The sequence below is a fragment of the Leiobunum rupestre genome, chromosome 1 (genome assembly GCF_980474605.1).
Source record: "Leiobunum rupestre chromosome 1, qqLeiRupe1.1.hap1, whole genome shotgun sequence".
Lineage (NCBI taxonomy): Eukaryota > Metazoa > Arthropoda > Arachnida > Opiliones > Sclerosomatidae > Leiobunum > Leiobunum rupestre.
The window spans coordinates 26569443-26588543 of NC_143384.1; the positions used below are offsets into that span (position 1 = coordinate 26569443).

Sequence of the window (19101 nt, forward strand, 5' to 3'; positions counted from 1 at the left end):
TTTTTCCAAAACCATGTAATCGCATAACTATGTACACAAAGCGCAAAAAAAATATACGTGGTTTCAAGAGCAAATAGGGGAGAATGTATCTCTACACCGAACGTGAAAAAATCCTCCAGAATAGCTGTCGTCGTCGTCCCCCCCCCCCCGCGCAGGAGCCTCTTCTTATTTTCATGAGCATTTCGTTTTTGTTACCGTGCGCTCAAAAAAATAGTTCGTTTTTAATTTTAATTTAAAACCGAGTAAATTATTGTTTTAGGTAAGTGATATATTTAACATCAAAAGGCGTGTTAAAAGTAAAAAAAATTTCTTTTCAAATACGAAATTTAGATCAAAGGTATATATCAGTAGTATAGTACCGTCTTCCTGGATACGCGTGGGGGGCGTGGCTACCGCGCCCACAGCTGCGTGATGGCGGGGAATGAAGCGTGGAATCGCGTTGCCTTCCCCCCTAGGGCGCGTATCACGCGCGCGTGACCTGAATAATTAATGAGGTGTTAATTAATGACCTGTCAATCAAGTAGGTAAGCAAGTGTTTTAAAAAGGGTGAATATTAATGAGCGTGTTTTACCGTTATGGGTCATTGACCTGTTATTTGGATAGTATTTTGGGAATTTAACATGTGTGTAAGGATCAACAAGTAGTTACACTTGTTTATTATATGTTTGAATATTAATTTTTGGCGGGAAAGTGTAAGCGTCACGTGCATAAATCAACAAGTGGTGAAACTCTTTAGGTTTATTAATGTACACTTATGTTTGACATGAATATTAATATATGGCTAAAGTTTGTACCTTTATAATTAACCGTTAGGGGTAATTGACCTGGTAGCTATATGATTAACAACTCATTTTTGCGCGAATTTAATATGTGTTTCGGTTAGAAAAGCGCGGGAAATTGTAAGCCTCGATTAACAAGTGGTTAAACTCTTTAGGTTTATTAATGTCTGACATGAATATAAATTTTTGTTCTCAGCTTCAGAAATATAAAGAGAAACCATAGACCATTTTTTATGTCTAGTCACCACAAACTCTATAATCAGTTATGAATGCCTATTGAACTTAATATACCAGATGACCATTTTTCCATAGGAAAGCGCCGCGTGGTTAAACTCTTTGAAAAGGTGTATTAATGTACAATTATTGAATATTTTCGGTTTGCCCAACACCGAACCATATATCTCTAAATATAAGACTCCTTCAGATGTCCAGAGTCTAAGATCCGCAATGTCCAAATATTTAGTTGTTGAAACTCTTTTGACTCCCATAGAACTCGTATTGAATTCATTATACCAGATGGCCATTATTCCTATTATACAAAGCATAACAATAAAGTTTACGATAAATAACTTAACATTTTTATATGGACATTTCGAATTTACCGCGCCTCCACGAAAATCCCTACTTTCCAAGCGCACTAGCGCCATCTATTGTACTAAATCACTACCATAAAAATATGTTTTCGGGCTGTTAAAAATATATAAAATAAATATCAGTCTAATTTGTTTAATATATACCAATATTAATAACACTTTATAATTAATATAATATAACATTTAACCTAACCGATAATTTTAAGCAACTCGCCTCCCGAAAAATTGCCAAAATCTCTCCTTTCCAAGCGCACTAACGCCATCTATGTATTACGTTGCAAGATTACCATAAAAATATATTCTCGAACAAAACTTTTTAAAATATATAACATAAATATCAGTCTCATTTGTTTATTATATACCAGTATTAATAACACTTTATAAATTACTATATTTTTTATATATATTATTTAAGTTAGATGGCGCCACTTTCTTCATCCAGAATCTTAAGCAACGCGGTCGAAATCGCCATTCGCCATAAGAAAGTTAAGCCAGGAGTATTGTTAAGACAATGTTTAAAGTTTTGATCGTTTTAAATAGGGTTTCGGGCACTCTAGTTTATGCTAATGGGAACTAAATTGTGCTAAGTATCTAACCGCGTAACTTTTAACATTTTTAAGATTTCTAGGAATTATATTGGCCGTATACTTTCCAGGTAAACTTTTAGGCTTATAAATGAACATTTTTTTAAAATATTTTAACGTTCTAGGATGTACGCCATTACTAACGGCCATTGGTAACGCTCAACGAACAGTAACGTACTCATCAATGCCATTTGACAAGGTAAAAAACTATAATTTTGAACTAGTATTTTGTTTTTTTGGGCCGTATATATATATTGTATTATTCAATTTAAATAAGATGTAGTATTATGATAGAAAGATTTATGGGAGGTCGGGGGGGTTAAACTGGGTACGAGGCCTCGTCAAAAAGTTTCTCCAGCGCCACCAAGTGAGACGTTTTAGAACGTATGTCGGGGAAACATTAAGTTGGTTTAAGGTTAGCTTTACACACATTTTTGGTGGAATATTTTAAAATAATTTGAATGCTATTATAAGTATATTACCATGTCGAGAGGGATTGTTGATTTTTCATAAGGAACGTAAGACTTTTTATCAGAAACATTAACGAATTGTGAGAATACATGGAAAAAATCCCGTCTTTTTATATCAGTAAATCCAGGAAAAACTGGAAATCAGAATCAGGTTATCGATAACTAGAGGTGAATAACCCTATAAATTAGAAAGGAATGTCATAGTATATAACCAGTTGTTCATATCGTATCTAATTAAAGTTTACGCGGTGGTTCAGGCTAGTGGCCATATTATTTTTGCAATGGACGATCTATTTTTAACATTACCGAGTAACGCTTCGAGCGATTTATACCCGGAAAATACAGCGTCTACTTATAAAGTAAATTTAGGACGACCTTTAAATGTACCTTCAAATTTTGAAGTTGGAATTAGCGAAATTATATTACCGCCAACATGGGAAAATATTACAGAAAATAACCGGTCATTTTTAGCAGTTTCCACGACAACCGTTAAAAACGTGCAACCGTTTACATACTTTAAAATATCAGTGAAAGTGGGTAAAATTGAAGCGGAGAAAGACCAGAATGGAAATATCCTTCGATATAGTGTCGTGCGAAAACTTATTGCAGCGCTTAATGAAAGTTTAAAAGAATTCGGGCTTGATAATGAAATTAAAATTGAACTCCACGCGAAACCAAACGGGCTCTGTTGGAATTTGATAACCACCAATAACTACCATATTAGAATTCCCAATGGACCAATTAAAGAGCTTCTCGATTTTGAACCTAACATAAATCCCTATTGGAAAGACGGGTTTCATATTGGGTCATATTTTTGTACGAAACCCTTGGCTGGTTATATAAAGTCCTTGTCGTTAAATAGCTTTAATTACATTGAAATTAGAAGTGATAATGTACAAGACGCCGCGTTTAGAGTCGAAACTCGAATCGATTATCAAATACCGACTGGTGCTTACTCGGGTGTCCAAGACATTTTAGACGCAATGATGTTAACCTTGGATGAGGAAATAAGGGATAAATTTAAATTAACCATAAACCATAATGGATCCGTTCACATTGGAGCCGCGGCCGGGTTTGCAATTATATTTCATTCATCTGAGAAAGGTCTCGGTGAAATGCTAGGCTTTACGCGCTTTAGTGAACTCTTAGCCAATACAGATAGTCTCTACGCTGCTGATTTATCAATGGGAGCCAGAACACTATATATATATTCAAATTTAATATTCCCTCAATATGTAGGTGATACGTTTGCCCCTTTGATGAAAATAATACCGCTAGCTGGAAATGATAAACCGTTTGAAAAATCTATTATTTTTGACAAAATTGATTACTATCCTCTGAGAACGAATAATACAGAAATAGTTGACATTGACATGAAAACGGATTTTGGCGAAACAATAGCCTTTATAAATGGTAAAAGTGTCGTTAGACTTCATTTGAGACGAAATGGCCGACAGTGAAAGTTATTTCAAATATTACCGCGAACAATATGGTAGCGGACCATTTTTTGCCGGACCTGTTTATCAACGGGGGAGAGGCGTGGGCGGAATTTTTAAAAAGCTGATAAAATATATAACACCCATTATCAAACCCGTGACCAATGAGGCTTTTGGAGTAGGCAAGAGATGGTGGCAAGATTTAAAACAAGGACATGACCCTAAAGAAACGTTAAAGAACAATTTAAGAATCGCCGGTAGCAATTTATTACATAAAGCGGCTGATCGATTAACGAGAAATCAGTCTGGCAGCGGCTGCCGTAAACGACGAACGGGTCCCATAAGGAAACGAAAAAAAGTGTCCAAGCGGAGAGTTACAAAAAGAACCAAACTTGACTTTTTAGGATAATAATGGCGGTTTACGAGGGAATGCTAAGTCAGCTGGATATTTTTCAACGCCCATTGGTCAATACTAATGTAATTTCCACAACGGAAATAAGATATTTACCAACAAACAATTTATCGGACAATGGCCCTCTGGAATTTTTTATTCCCGCGTCGGAAGATTTATATATGGATTTATCAAAAACTATGTTAAAATTGAAACTGAGACTTTTACATAATGATGGATCGAATGTCCCAGCCGTTGAAACAAAAGTGGCACCAACGAATAATCTTATAGGGTCGCTTTTTAGTCAATGCGATTGTTACCTCGGATATACTTCTACCCAGTCCGCGAATAATTGCTATGCGTACAGTTCGTACATTGAAAAATTAGTCAACTATGGAGAAGATGCAAAAAATTCGCAACTCCAAAATGGCCTCTTTTATGTGGAGTCCACGACCAAGCCATCGGAGATGTGGTTAGATACGATCAAATCAGAGCTAAATGGTGCGTTAAAGCGAGGCTCAAGATCAAAAGAATCGCAATCCTTTGAAATAATGGGGCCTTTGTCTGTTGATATTTGCAAAATTAACAAGTTTATGTTAAACCAAGTTCCGGTACGATTTCGTTTAGTTAGAAGCCCGCGTCTAACTACCGTCATGTCTATGGAAGCTGGCAAGGATTATAAATTAGTTATAGACCAAGCGTACTTGTACGTGACAAAAGTTAAAGTTAATCCTTCAATCGTATTGGCGCATGCAAAAATGCTAGAATCAGATATTCCAGCTATCTATCCCTTAACGCAAACGATTGTTAAAAATTTTAGCGTAGCTAGAGGCCTAACGAGTATAAACCGCGATAACATCATTTTAGGTAGATTACCGAAACGAGCTATTGTGGTTTTTGTCAAGGAAGATGCGTTTATCGGCTCATTGAATACTAATAGTTTACAATTTGACCATTTAAACGTGACCGATTTGTCCCTCTCGGTGGGTCCTGATCGTTATCCTCCCGATGGGTTCCAAATGGACTACGACGAAGGGAATTATTGTTTACCTTATCAGAGTCTATTTTCCGCGATGGGGATCGATGGGGCCGACCGTGGTAATTTCATAAGTTTTAAAAATTTTAGATACGGGTATAGCATGTTTCTGTTCGATCTAACAAGCGACAATAATGCTAGTGGGGATTATTTGTCTCTTAGAAAGGACGGTAGTTTACGACTCGATGTGCAATTTAAAAACGCATTAACCCATAATGTGCCATGTATAATGCATTTTGAATTCGATAATGAGATTTTGATAACACGCGATCGCAAAGTAATTTATAACGCCGAATAAAACCCATTTAAAGCACTTTACCTTAAACCGTTTAACAGTTCCTCGCGCGCAATCGTTCAACCATGTCACGCTCTCATTATCTCTCTGATAAACTGGAAATTTTTCTTTCAAATGACATTCCGGGTACCGATCTTAAAATTAAACGCCAAGGGCATAGAAAATACGTTTCATTTAATCTTAACGTTTGGGAAAACTTATGGACATTTTCCGATGAAATTGACACATTCTTTGACTTGACAAAACCCCCAACCCGATTTCATAGTTGGCTAACCGATTACGTAAAACTCGAAGGATTTATATGTCAAAGAGGTAAATTTATTGATTTGCGTTCGCACGTCCGCGGAGCTAATGACAAGTATAATGTCTTGTACTCGACTTCAAACGGTTTTGCAATGTGTAGAACAAGCTGGGAGCGGTTAAAAATTATTCGTTTAAGTCTTAATACGGAAATTCAGGAGATAAAAAACTGTTACAAGTGTATGAAGAAATGTATTATAGACGAATTAACCGAGATTCTAATGTCGTTAACGGGATCCTGTGAAAATACAGCTTGCTACTTTCAATTGGCTCATGACATTACGCATTGGTCTGAAAGGCTTGAGGCTAATGTGAAAAGAGCTCTTCCTCTGGTCAATTATCAAAAGACTAAATAATTTTAACGAAAACTACCCACATTGTTCTTTAAACATACATAATTTATTTCATGCAATGGTTCACGATGTAAATGAAATTATTACAGAATTTTTGTTTTAATAAAATGGTATAAATTTAAGAATATGGTTTGTTTAATTTTTATTACAAGTTAAAAGGTCAAAGCGCGCGGCCATGAATAAAACTATAGGGAAGGTCTATTACGATCCTGAAAATCCAGGGGGATTAGGCGGTGTCAAGCGATTAGAAAAAAGTTTGCCCTTAATTCCAAAGACAAAAATTCAAAAATGGTTATTACATTGCATAGAGACCGAAAGCTTAAATTTGCACGTACACCGACATACGTGACGTCACTGAATTAAATTCATCAAATGGATTTAATAGTTTTGGACGAGTTGAAACCGGATTATAATTATATTTTAATTAACATTGACGTTTTATCGCACTTTTTATCCGCGTTACCTTTGAAAACAAAGAGCGGGAAAGACGTTCTACAGGCACTCAAAAAAATTCACAAAGTTAATAAACCCATGAAAATTAATACGGATCAAGGGAAGGAATTTCTTAATAAGACCGTACAGGATTATTTAAAAAAGATCGATATAAAACCTTTTGTAAGTTACGGGGACATAAAATGCGGAATCGTAGAACGCGTCAATAGAACTCGAGAATAAAATTTACCGTTTAATAACTAAAACCAAGAAACCAAATTTCATTAAGGATTTACCGAAAATTGTTAGATCGTATAATAACAGTGTACACAGGTCGACCGGGTTCAAACCGAGTGAAGTAACTGTTGACAATGAGCATTTAGTTTGGAAAAATCTTTACGGTAAAAAAGCAATTAGGGAAAAAGCTAAATTCAAAGTCGGTGAACGTGTTCGATTAACAAAAGCCCCGAAAGCGTTTACTAAAGGCTACAAGGGATACTGGTCGAAGGAAGTGTTTACTATTAAGAGAGTGATTAATAGACCTCGTCCTCTTTACGTCATACAAGATAAAAATAAACAAGTCATCTTGGGTTCATTCTATCCCGAAGAACTACAAAAGATTCTATCATGAATACTAATCAGCTTGATGAATTTTTGAAATGTGATTATAGAACGCGTCCATTTTATATTGGTACATTTTCCAAAGACGCGATTCCCAAAAAACCGCCGAAACAGAAAACGTATTGTTTTATTATAAATACGGACGATTCGACGGAACCAGGTACTCATTGGGTCGCTGTGTTTATTGAATCGGGAAAGGGATAATTTTTCTGTTCGTTTGGAAATTCGCCTGTTACGTACAATTTTAACTTGGGTCATTTAGCTAAAAAGTGGGTATATAATAAAAATATTATCCAACCGATTGACTCGGAAACATGCGGTGCGCAATGTTTATTTTATATCGTATGTAAATGTTCGGGGTATACTTATAGATAAATATTAGATATGTATAATGATACTCTATATATCAATGACATAATCTCGTTATGGAATATGTGTCTGCATTTAATGAATCACGAAAATACATATTGCAATCAATAATTTTTTTATTGTATCAATCTTTCCATTTTTTAAGAGGGCTTAATGCGCGACGTCAGTTTTTAGGTGTCGGATAAGGTTTGCGAACATTTAGTCTCCTCTTCACGTGCTTTTCATTCGTTTGTAAATATTTATCCGAAAATGGTAGAGACACAGCCTCCGATAAATTCTCCATGCTTTCAGCCGATGGCCTGTACGTTGCGTCGCTGTCTCGTGTAGTACCCGTCGCGCCTTCAGACGTATTGAAGAGGTTCCTTATGTTACTGGTACTTTCGGAACGGCGTGGTGTACTACTTGAAAGAGGATCAAACTCGCGGCGGAGTGCTTCATGGACGGCTTCGGGAATATTCGGTGTTGACTCCGCTATCAAATGATCCGGTAGTAATGCCGGGACTGGGGGAGTAGGTCGAAGAGGGGGTCTCGGTTCCGCGTGTAGATAAACGGGAATCGGATCGGGAGAAATCAACGTAGTACTGAATGAAACGGGGGAACCGCGAGAGACATTTCTCGGAGAATTTGTTGGTGTAGCTACGGGACGTATCATCTGCGCCGGTGCGAGAAGAGGGGCCACGGGCCGTATAATCTGCGCCCGTTATTGTCTCAAAATCAAATTAACATAGTCGTTTCTCATTTGATTTTATTTCTAATGGGCGGACGTGACACTCGTTTTTGGGATGCTCAATTTTGCAAAAAGCGCATTTGTTGTCGCAATTATGATTACCTTCATAGTCTTCCCCGCAATTTAAACAGCGCCTTAAAACCTGACAGTTTCCTAGTTCTACGTGTTGGGAGAAACAATTTGGTTCGGCAAAATACCGATTACAGTCATTACAACGGGTAACCTGCTCTAAACTAGGGTGGAATTCCGGGCCACGACAGCGGCGGCATTTAAGATTGGGTCCGCAGTCGTGGCTCTTTTTCTGTTTGATACTATGTAACAGGGTAAGACAAAATTTACAGAAAGATTGCGCTCCAAACATGGCCGAATAAGATCGTACGACGTGGGTGTGGTCTTTAATTTTTAAGAGGAAATTTTTTTTCTTTAAAGGGCCCAATAAACACTTTATCGAAATCATCGTCCGCCGAGATTAATATAATTTGGTAGTCGGGTAATATATTTTGGAATCGGTTAATGTCTATTATTTCTACGGAACCTTCGGGAACCCCCGCTAGGGCGTGTAATTTTTTAGCTTCAATTTCTTGTTCGGGTTTTTTCCCGTTTCTAATTGTCTTTAATTGGTATTCGTTAAAACTAGCACCCTGTCCTAAATGTTTTAAATGCTGATAGTCGGCCAACACTCTTCCCACCGCCAGGGCTCCCGTAAAACATAAATTGTCCGTATTTCTAATGGGGATAAATGTGTTACCTTGGTTGATATACTGATCTAGACATTCATAGCTTCTTGTTCTAACGGTGCGAGGGAGACCTCTCATAGGGGTATCTTGAAGAAATATTAGGCCGAATCGGAGGGGTGAATCTAGATAAATGGTTTTTACGGACTGAGCTACCTTTTCAATCCCCGTTAGAATTCTCTCAGCTGTCAACTCATTGATATTCATTAATTGGAAATTTATTGGATCGTGCAGCTCATCGAAAATTACCACCACCCTGACGCGCGTGTAGCCTAAATTATCGGCCGTAATTCTATCTAATATTGATTGGAAAATACGGGTCAGTTGGTTACTGATATCCGCGTGGTTTAATTTGTCTAAATTTTTAAAATTACACTCGAATAGCATAGATTTACACCTATACTTCCGAGAAGAACTGGCAATGATTTTATCTATTGAGTAAAAATTTTTAGGGTTGAAACGGGTGCTAAGATCGAGGGCCATTGTTTTTTTAAAGTCTTGCGTAAATATTTAATACGGTTTGAATCGTTGTCGCGACGTCGTAAACTTCGCCGGAATTCTGCAAGTTTAATAGTTTTTCGTAGTGACGTCCACGGTTCTTGTAAACTAGAAGTTCACCTCTCCTACCCGCTAGAATTTCAACCTTCTCGTTTCTTAGTTGATAATCACCTTCTTCATAAACTATCTGTTCTAGATACTCTTTAACTCCCACGCCGAATCTAGTTTGACGCAAACGTCGTCTTTCGTCGCGGTTGGTCGATCGCTATTTTTGACGTAACGCCTTACGTCTAAATACAAGTTATTTTTGAAACTTGCAATTTTTATCCCGAAATTTTTATGGCGGGAAAACTCTACGACTATATCCGTCCAGCCGTCGTCTACTGGCTTAGATGGACCGGCTTTAGATGGACCGGCTTGAGATGGACCTGGTTGAGATGGACCTGGCTTGGATAGGGTGCTTTTAGGTGGCTCATCAACTGGTTTGAATGGTGATTGTTTGGAAGGGCTATCGAGTACCTCGTGGCATGTTAAATCTATGATATCAGGTTGATTCTTCGGGATGTCTACTTCGAAACGAGTTTTCTTAATATTTACTTTATTTCCGAAATCTAATCGACGACGGACCTTATTGACCTGGGAGCAGGGGGTGTTTCGGATTAGTTCTAAAAATTAAACTAAATTAAATGGTGTAAAAATAGACTGAATTAATAAACTATTACTTTGGGGTCAAAATCCATCGTGCCAGAATAATTTCCTAACAATAAACGGTCATTTAAAAACGGTAATTCCCCAAATTTTAAAATGTAATTACAATTTCTTCAAGTCGAATGCAAGTTGTGAAATAAATGCAAATAAAGTGCGTCCCTCTATTTATAGTCGCAAAACCCCCTAGCGGGACGCTTAGGAACTTCTATAACACATGCTAATTTATCTAACGCTTTTTATTAATACATGCGTAATTTTTCGTAATAAACAAAAATCCCCTAGCGGGACGCTTAGGAACTTCTATAACACATGCTAATTTTCATAACGGTTTTAGGTACTCGTAATTTTTCGTAACGGTTTTTTATATCAACATGTGGTAAATAAATCGCCTAGCGGGATGCTTAGGAAACTCCATTTTCTAATGGTTTTGTAATAATTTTTACGTACTCTATTAACGTAACGGTTTTTTTTAAATAAATCAATGTTTTCTCGAGAAAAATTCCATACACGAACTGAACCTCGAGCTATCGAAATAGTAAATCAAATATTTGGGTTAAGATTACCGGGTATAAAAGGCGAGATTTTTTATGTTTTATCACATTTCGTTCCTGAACTACAATGTAAGTTGTTAAACGTCTTAATACGAACCTTTTCAAAAAAAATAAAATTTAGGGCCTCCAACACTACGGCAGAATTTATTAAAGTAGTGAAGGGGAGAGGACGCGGAAGTAATGTACTTTTGATAATATTCTGTAACAAGTAATTGATAATTATTAAATTATAGAAGAAAACGCGGACCTAGGACCAGTTCGAAGTAATTATTTTCTATTTTATATTATACTTTTATAAAAAAAAAATCTAACAATAGGACCCGACACGTTGCCACCACCGTCCACGCCTTCGGACCCACCAACACCCGGGAACTCCCCAACGCCCTCGGCCTCTCCCACAATTCCATATCGGGAGATATTGATAAACCCATCATTGTCGGAGGAGATCCGAGTGCTGGACTTGAGGAAAGGTAATTCGTTAAATATATTTTAATACGTATGAAATTATAATATGAATTTTTTCTAGCGCCGGGGATCAAAATCATCGTGGAAGGGGGTAATATATTCAACATGTTTTATTATATTAGAAACTAATTTATGTAATTTTAGGTGGCGCCCTTAAAATTTTAATTTAAAATAAACTTTATATTTATTTTTGTCTCTTTCTTAAGCTTAACGCACGTTAGTTGTATCATATAAACTATTTTCATGCAGATTGGTTAAAACGTACCATTCCTAATAAACCTTAACTTGTTAATCGAGGCTTACAATTTGCCGCGCTTTTCTAACCCAAACACATGTTAAATTCGCGCCAAAAATGATTTGTTAACCATATAGCAACCAGGTCAATTACCCCTAACGGTTAATTATAAAGGTACAAACTTTAGCCATATATTAATATTCATGTCAAACATAAGTGTACATTAATAAACCTAAAGAGTTTCACCACTTGTTGATTTATGCACTTGACGCTTACACTTTCCCGCCAAAAATTAATATTCAACCATATAATAAACAAGTGTAACTACTTGTTGATCCTTACACACATGTTAAATTCCCAAAATACTATCCATATAACAGGTCAATGACCCATAACGGTAAAACACGCTCATTAATATTCACCCTTTTTAAAACACTTGCTTACCTACTCTAGTTGATTGACAGGTCGACTAATTAATTAACACCTGTGCTCGTTACGCATGAGTGCACGCGTGACAAGCGCCCGAGGGGGGAAGGCAACGCGATTCCCCGCTTCATTCCCCCCGTCACGCAGCCGTGGGCGCGGTAGCCACGCCCCCCACGCGTATCCAGGAAGACGGTACTTTACTACTTATATCGTCACGTGTTTGCTTAAAGAGATCCTTCCATAGACTTTAAGTAAACGATATTGTAAATATGCTGAATAGGGAGACCTCGATATTCTGATTCCAAAAATATATTTATATCATATATTTAAATTAATTATATTATTTAACAAAATACTTTTAAAACCAGTAATTTCGTCGACGCGCCTTCTTTCGGATATGTGTGTAAGCATGGCTGTAGATTAAAACTCGCCGCGTTTTGCTTCAAGGTAAAGGTAAAGAAAAACATGAATAGGAGCTTTGGTACTAAGATAGTAGTTTTAACTCTGCTTTCTGAAATAACATCCGTTTCCACATCCCGCTGTTGTTGACAGGTGTTATTTCACGTTATTTCCAGTTGAAAAGTTTTTAATAATAACTTACTGTCATGTTATAGATTTTAGGGTCTCATATTTTTTTGAATTTGTATTTGGTGAGTTAGTTTCAAATACGAGTCTTATTTATATTATTTCGTATTCCGGGTATAATATTATGGCATTTAAGCCTCGGTCGTCTGTCTCGAATCGCTGTGTAGGTCCAGGTTGCAAGAATGATAGAACAAATAAAGGCGTTTCGTTCCATCATTTCCCAAAAGATGTAGAACTTAGAAAACAGTGGATTTAAAATATGGGTGTTTCTAACTTCGAATATAAGCCATATATGAGGCTTTGCTCAGAACATTTTACATCTGACTGCTTTGAAAAACAACATTCAGTAGTAGCACTTTTACAGTCTCAAATAAGAATCATGCTAAAATGAGGAGCGATTCCCACAAAATTTATATATTTAGAACAAAATCCACATGATTCTGTCCCACTTGACCCCCAAGTTTCAACATCAACTGCCAAACCAACACCACCTTTCAAAAACCAGAAAACTTAGGTAAGGTGGCCTACATCTCCATATATGACTAAGTTTAAAATAATGATAATTTTTTAATTGGAAAGTATCACTACTATAGTAGAAACAAAGGTACTGCCACTCAAACAACTCATCTAAAAGTGTTAGGGTATTATAAGGACGGTGCAACCCAGTGTGTTGTCAGAAAAAATAACACAGGTAGGTATTGTTTTGGGCTATGAGAATTTTTTACTAATTACATGAATTGAAAATATAACCACTAGCGTGTCAAGCTACCCCATCAATGAGTGATAAAGCTAGTCAAACAGATTTTGGTTCTCCACAACCATTTGAATTTTTAACAAGTCAGGAGGTAAAAGACTTTTTGGATGAGGAGCCTGATGAAGGATAATATATTAATCCTTTAGACACTAGTTACACTCCATCAGAATTACCACAAGATGATGTTAAGGAGTAAGTTAAATATAGATATAGCTCCCTAAGTTCCAAAACAAGGTAAATCAATTTATACAAATTGCTTTTTTGAAAAACCAATCCAAATCTTCTGTCCCCATATTATGTAATTAGAATTTTACATTATTATGGACTGATGTTGGATACACGATGATGATGTTGTGTTTGGACAATATTAATTGGTTTAATCATCCTGGCCTATCTTAACTTGGTAAAAATTTACCATATCTCCCGGATTTTTTTGGAACAAACGGTAATAATTTTTATTATAAAATGCTTAGAAGTGTAGAGCAGTCTTAATTTGTACTGAAAATATTTAAAATAATTAATTTTTAAAAATATTGTTGAATTAATGTTTTTGCATAATTTTAAAAAAACTTTAGTAAAATTAATTTATTTGAGATACCTCGTTTTTGAACTGAGGTTAAATGTATAATTTATATAATAGTTTTTCCATACTTGCATGGTCAGAATATTTACTTTAGATCCACAAAATTGTTATCAAGAGAAAAAATACTTTGTGTTTGAAAGTACAATACTACAGCTCTTTCAGTTTTGTTTCCAATGTTTATTACCGTGCACTGTTAGTACTAGTACATTTGGATCCATGTTGCAAGTAGACGCAGTTTGTACAAAGTTTATTCAAATGTTTGGCAAAGCCAACCTAAAATTGGCCAAAAATCTATGGGAAACATTATTTTAGCAGAATCTATATTATTTTCTGGACTAAATCCTTCACAAGCAGTACGAATGTTTGACTTTGCACGAGTACAAATGTTTAGTCAAAGTACATTTTTCAGGATTCAGCGCTGTTTTTTATTACAGACTATTAGAGAAGTGAATAATTTATTGAATTGAAATATGTTACGCAACCAGGGGATTGTGCACCCTACAAAACATTACTTCTTTTTATTAACAGAGCCTTATAGGTACAGTCTGTTAAAAACGTTTTTGCTCGTGGGATTTGTTTCGGTTTTTCCAAATTTAGTCTTTAAGGAAGTGACGTGGGTAAAATACGGTTTTATTCCTGGGCAACTCATAACTTTTTTCATCGCAATGCAAAAAGTCCGAAAGTGCACGTGCTGAAAATAGGCAAAAACACTTTTCAATGGGGCCAACATTTGAAAAGATACGGGGATGGGACCAGCACCATTGGAAAGATCGGCCTAGACTTATTTTTGTAAAGTGCAAACGGTTTCTTTCTAAACCGAACCATTCTAATGTTACGGAGCTTCGAAAATCCACCTCGTTAAGGGATAGTCCATAAAGGAGGAATTTCCCTTGATTTATTATTAAAAGCGCTTACTTTATTTACTCAAAGCTTATTAGATTTCACGCATACGTTTTTATCTGAGGAAATACGATAATTTATGAATAGCAGGAAGCTACTGTGCACCATTATGACAATCACATCCTCCTTTGAGGGGAGAATATATAACTTTACGTTTAAACAAGTCATCATCCTAACGATTTTCGGTTCGCGAACGTGAACAAATTCTGCAAAGTATACTAGGTGGAGCTGCAGTTTCCATTCCTGGGGTCTAAATTCTTTGACCTTACCATTCACAAATACGATTTTTAACGTTATTATATTGAAACCGGATAAGCTTTTGGGGATGACTTACGCTCTTAAAGGTTTCTCTAAGACTGGACGATTTTGCTGGAAAAAGGAAATAAACTTAAAAAATAGTAGATACAAATATAAGACAGAAAAACCAACAATACCAAAGATTAGACAAAAAAGAGCGTAATCTGGATCAGTTAAAAACAACAAAAAAGCGTATCCGAAAAAATAAACCTACTGACAATTAAAGAGTTTAACAACGTTATTGAATAATATATTACAGATTTATAACACAACGTAAAAGGAAACAATAACACAGCGGCAACGAATCAATTTTATTAATATTTAATAAAATATAAGATTAATATAATTTATAAATATTTAATAAAATATAAGATTAATATAATTTATAAATATTTAATAAAATATAAGATTAATATAAGTTATAAATATTTCATTAAATATAAGATTAATATAAGTTATAAATATTTCATTAAATATAAGATTAATATAAGTTATAAATATTTCATTAAATATAAGATTACTATAAGTTATAAATATTTCATTAAATATAAGATTAATATAAGTTATAAATATTTCATTAAATATAAGATTAATATAATTTATAAAAATTTAAAATGATGTAGAATAATTTATAGTACCTAACGTTGGTGGCTGAGTGGTTAGAGTAAATCTCTTGCACGAGGCAGACCCGGGTTCGATTCCCGGCCGGCGCCAAAAAATCGCAAATTGATACTAAGTCGAATACCGTGTACAACTGGTGGAAACCCTGCCATTGGACGTTGAGAGGTAGCATTACACGCAGCACTCGGTCCGTCCCAAAGTCATTAAGAAGAAGTTGGTGAGAAAACGCCGATACAAACTCAACAGACTCAACATCCACCACCATCATAACACAAACACATCCAACTCCACACCTACAACATTCACAACACGAACTCTCAACATTCACAACAAACTCCACACCCACAACATTCACAACACGAACTCAACATTCACAACAAACTCCACACCCACAACTTTCACAACACGAACTCAACATTCACAACTTACGCATAAACATTAGAATAACGAAATATCCAATCAAACTGAATTAAAACTGTCGCGACGGTGAGCGTTGACGAAAAAGACCATCCAAACCAAACCCAACCGCAAATCAATCCGTTAACGCTTACCGTCACACGGTGGTTTTGCCAACCTTTAAACTGCTAAAACGGTTGTTCGACAGCGTACGCAGTGATTACCCTTCGCCCCGAAAATGCGTACCCGTTCGCCGGACACACCCACCCACCCACAGACACGGTGATTGTATAATTCCTCCAGGGTACAAAGTACCCTCGGAGTGGTAAAAAGGGCTGGTAAGGCCCAAATGTTATATTTCAAATAAAACACTATTTTGAGCTAAGTAGAATTTTTTTTTAAATCCTAGGCACAAATTTTGTCTTTCACATTGAAGGATAATAGACTTAAAAGCCCAATTTCACACCAATATGATAGCTTCACCATAACTAAAATATTGGTAAATACAACTGTTCAATCTTTTGGTCTCTTCGTGTAACCAGATGAGAGGGAAAGTTACGGTATGGCGAATGAAATTATCAGTCTGATATCTTATTTCATTCGCCATACCGTAACCAAAAGACTCTCTCTGCTTCCCCCCCCCTTCCAAAATCGCCATAATTTCTTATCGTTTCCAATCGCTATAATTTTCATTCGCCAGAATTAGTTTTCCTAGCGCAGATTTTTTGAGATTGGCTTTTTCCCCTTTGCTTATCCCCAATGCTTATCCCCAATCGCCATAATTTCTTATCGTTTCCAATCGCTATAATTAGTTTTCCTAGCGCAGATTTTTGGAGATTGGATTTTTACCCCTTTGCTTATCCCCAATCGCCATAATTTCTTATCGTTTCCAATCGCTATAATTAGTTTTCCTAGCGCAGATTTTTGGAGATTGGATTTTTACCCCTTTGCTTATCCCCAATCGCCATAATTTCATATCGTTTCTAATTGCTATAATTTCCAATTACCCTATTTTTTATCCCATCCCTAAACTCTATATTTGCTATATCATTCGCCAAATTCTCTATGCATCAACCCTCGTTACCCATAATTTCGTATCGCTATATCACCCCCTACCCTCTTTGTTCACCCCATTAACCATAATTTCTGATCTCTAGGCAATAAAAACAAGTTATTTTAAATAAAAAATTTTATTTTAGAACTTTGTATACATGTTAGTAGGTACTATCAGATATTCCATTAGATGGTTATCTTGTACATTACACAATGAAAACAAATTAAAGTAGCTAAGTTTACAGGTTAATTGATTATCTACGAGTAAATTAGTAAAATCTTGTAGCACTTCCGAGGGTGATTTAAAACAGCCAAAATAAGATTTTATTTATGGTACGAGTTAAATTGATCGGGTATAAAAATAAACCCTCGAAAGGTTTACCATATAATAATTCGTGAATTTTTTTTAAGGTTTTTAACAATAACTAAACACATGCATTTGATTACATTTTTATGCTCGTTTAAAAGATCTATTTGAAACCGAATAAAATAAATTTTTTTTCGAACTCACCGATTTCGCGAGCTCCCAGATCCAGAACATGGCCGTAGGCTGAGTTCAATTTGATGGTGTTGCCGTGATAGTCGATGATGTTGTGGGTAAGCGACGAGGCTCCGGTTTGCGTAGCGGCGAAAAGTTCTTCCCAAAGAGAGAGTAGATTGGTGAAAGCCTCGGAGTTCAGGAACAGAATATTTCCGTTCGATTTTTTGAAGAAAATCACTTGTAACTTTGATCCGTCGAAACCAAAAGAAATGTACACTGATCCTCCTAACGTGATTTTTATGTTGATACGTCTTTCTTGGGCTCTGCGTTTGGATACGGTATGCGTCTCGGCTATAGAAAATGAAAATGTTAAGCCTTTGCCTATTGAAATAGTAGTAGTATTAATAAAATAATGCTTACCAATAGAACGTTTTTCGATGTTTACGGTAAACGAAGAGAGCAAAGCGGATGCACTTCTTTTCAGTTCAGCGTCTCGGAGAGAAATGACGCGTGGGAAAAATAATCAGTTCCTATCTTGTCGCGATTAATCAGTCTCGTGATCAAATCTACAACTAATGATTCCCATTGTTTGACGTCACTTTGTTTACATGATTACGACTAATCCGATATTATATATAATCCGTTTAAATCGTAATTTATCTATATAATTGTAATTAATTCGACATTTAAAGGGTTGAAACGAACTACCTTCAGCAACTTGTATAAATAATTTAATTTAAAGTTCTAACTTACGTATTTGTAGTGTCTAACAGCAGTATCGTCTGACATACGAAGGACAGTCACAAACTTCGTCTTCTTCAGGTACAGGTGAGAAGCTTTTATCGATGATAGTAGTGGCTTTTGGCGTAGGTGGAATGTCCCATTCTTGCGAGAGATACTTTTATTCTGACGGTGAATTATCCCTTGACGGACAGCGTGGGAAGGAAATGGCGTGTTCAAGTTCTGGTACGTCTCCAGATTCCCAGTTTCCTAAGACTCCATGGCACTTGTAACATCGTACATCCTCTCCACGTTGAATATAGTAGAATCCAGCCTTCGCTAGTTTATCTTTAGTGACGTGCGGGTTTTTACAGTGACGAAACATTTCAAGTCGATACGCTTCATTTTCCATAGTTGATCTAGACAAAATACGTTCTATAGTTTCAAATGATACATTCACTAAGCCTACTAAACCAAATTCTCTCAATATGGTTAAATTTCTACGCTAAAATTCTCAATATAAACTCTTTTTCAATATGCAAATTGTTTGGAAAATTGTCTAAAATATATATATATAGTTTACTACAAAATAAAAATAGTAACTTATTTTCTACGCTAATCTTACCCCTACACGACCTAATTTAGGCCTCATTTTCTGTCTAATATATAAAAGAGCACCTAAAAATTTTATTTTAAATATAATAAAAT

At 35.9% G+C, this 19101-nt stretch overlaps 1 long non-coding RNA gene across 1 annotated transcript; it reads left to right on the forward strand.

Annotated features, from left to right (window-relative positions):
- Window positions 1-1872: 1872 nt before the first annotated feature.
- Window positions 1873-11486, forward strand: LOC149961989 (uncharacterized). Its single transcript, XR_016480617.1, has 5 exons — window positions 1873-2027; window positions 2082-2155; window positions 11111-11140; window positions 11195-11347; window positions 11404-11486. It is a non-coding gene; the product is annotated as an uncharacterized LOC149961989 (long non-coding RNA).
- The last annotated feature ends 7615 nt before the right edge of the window (window positions 11487-19101 follow it).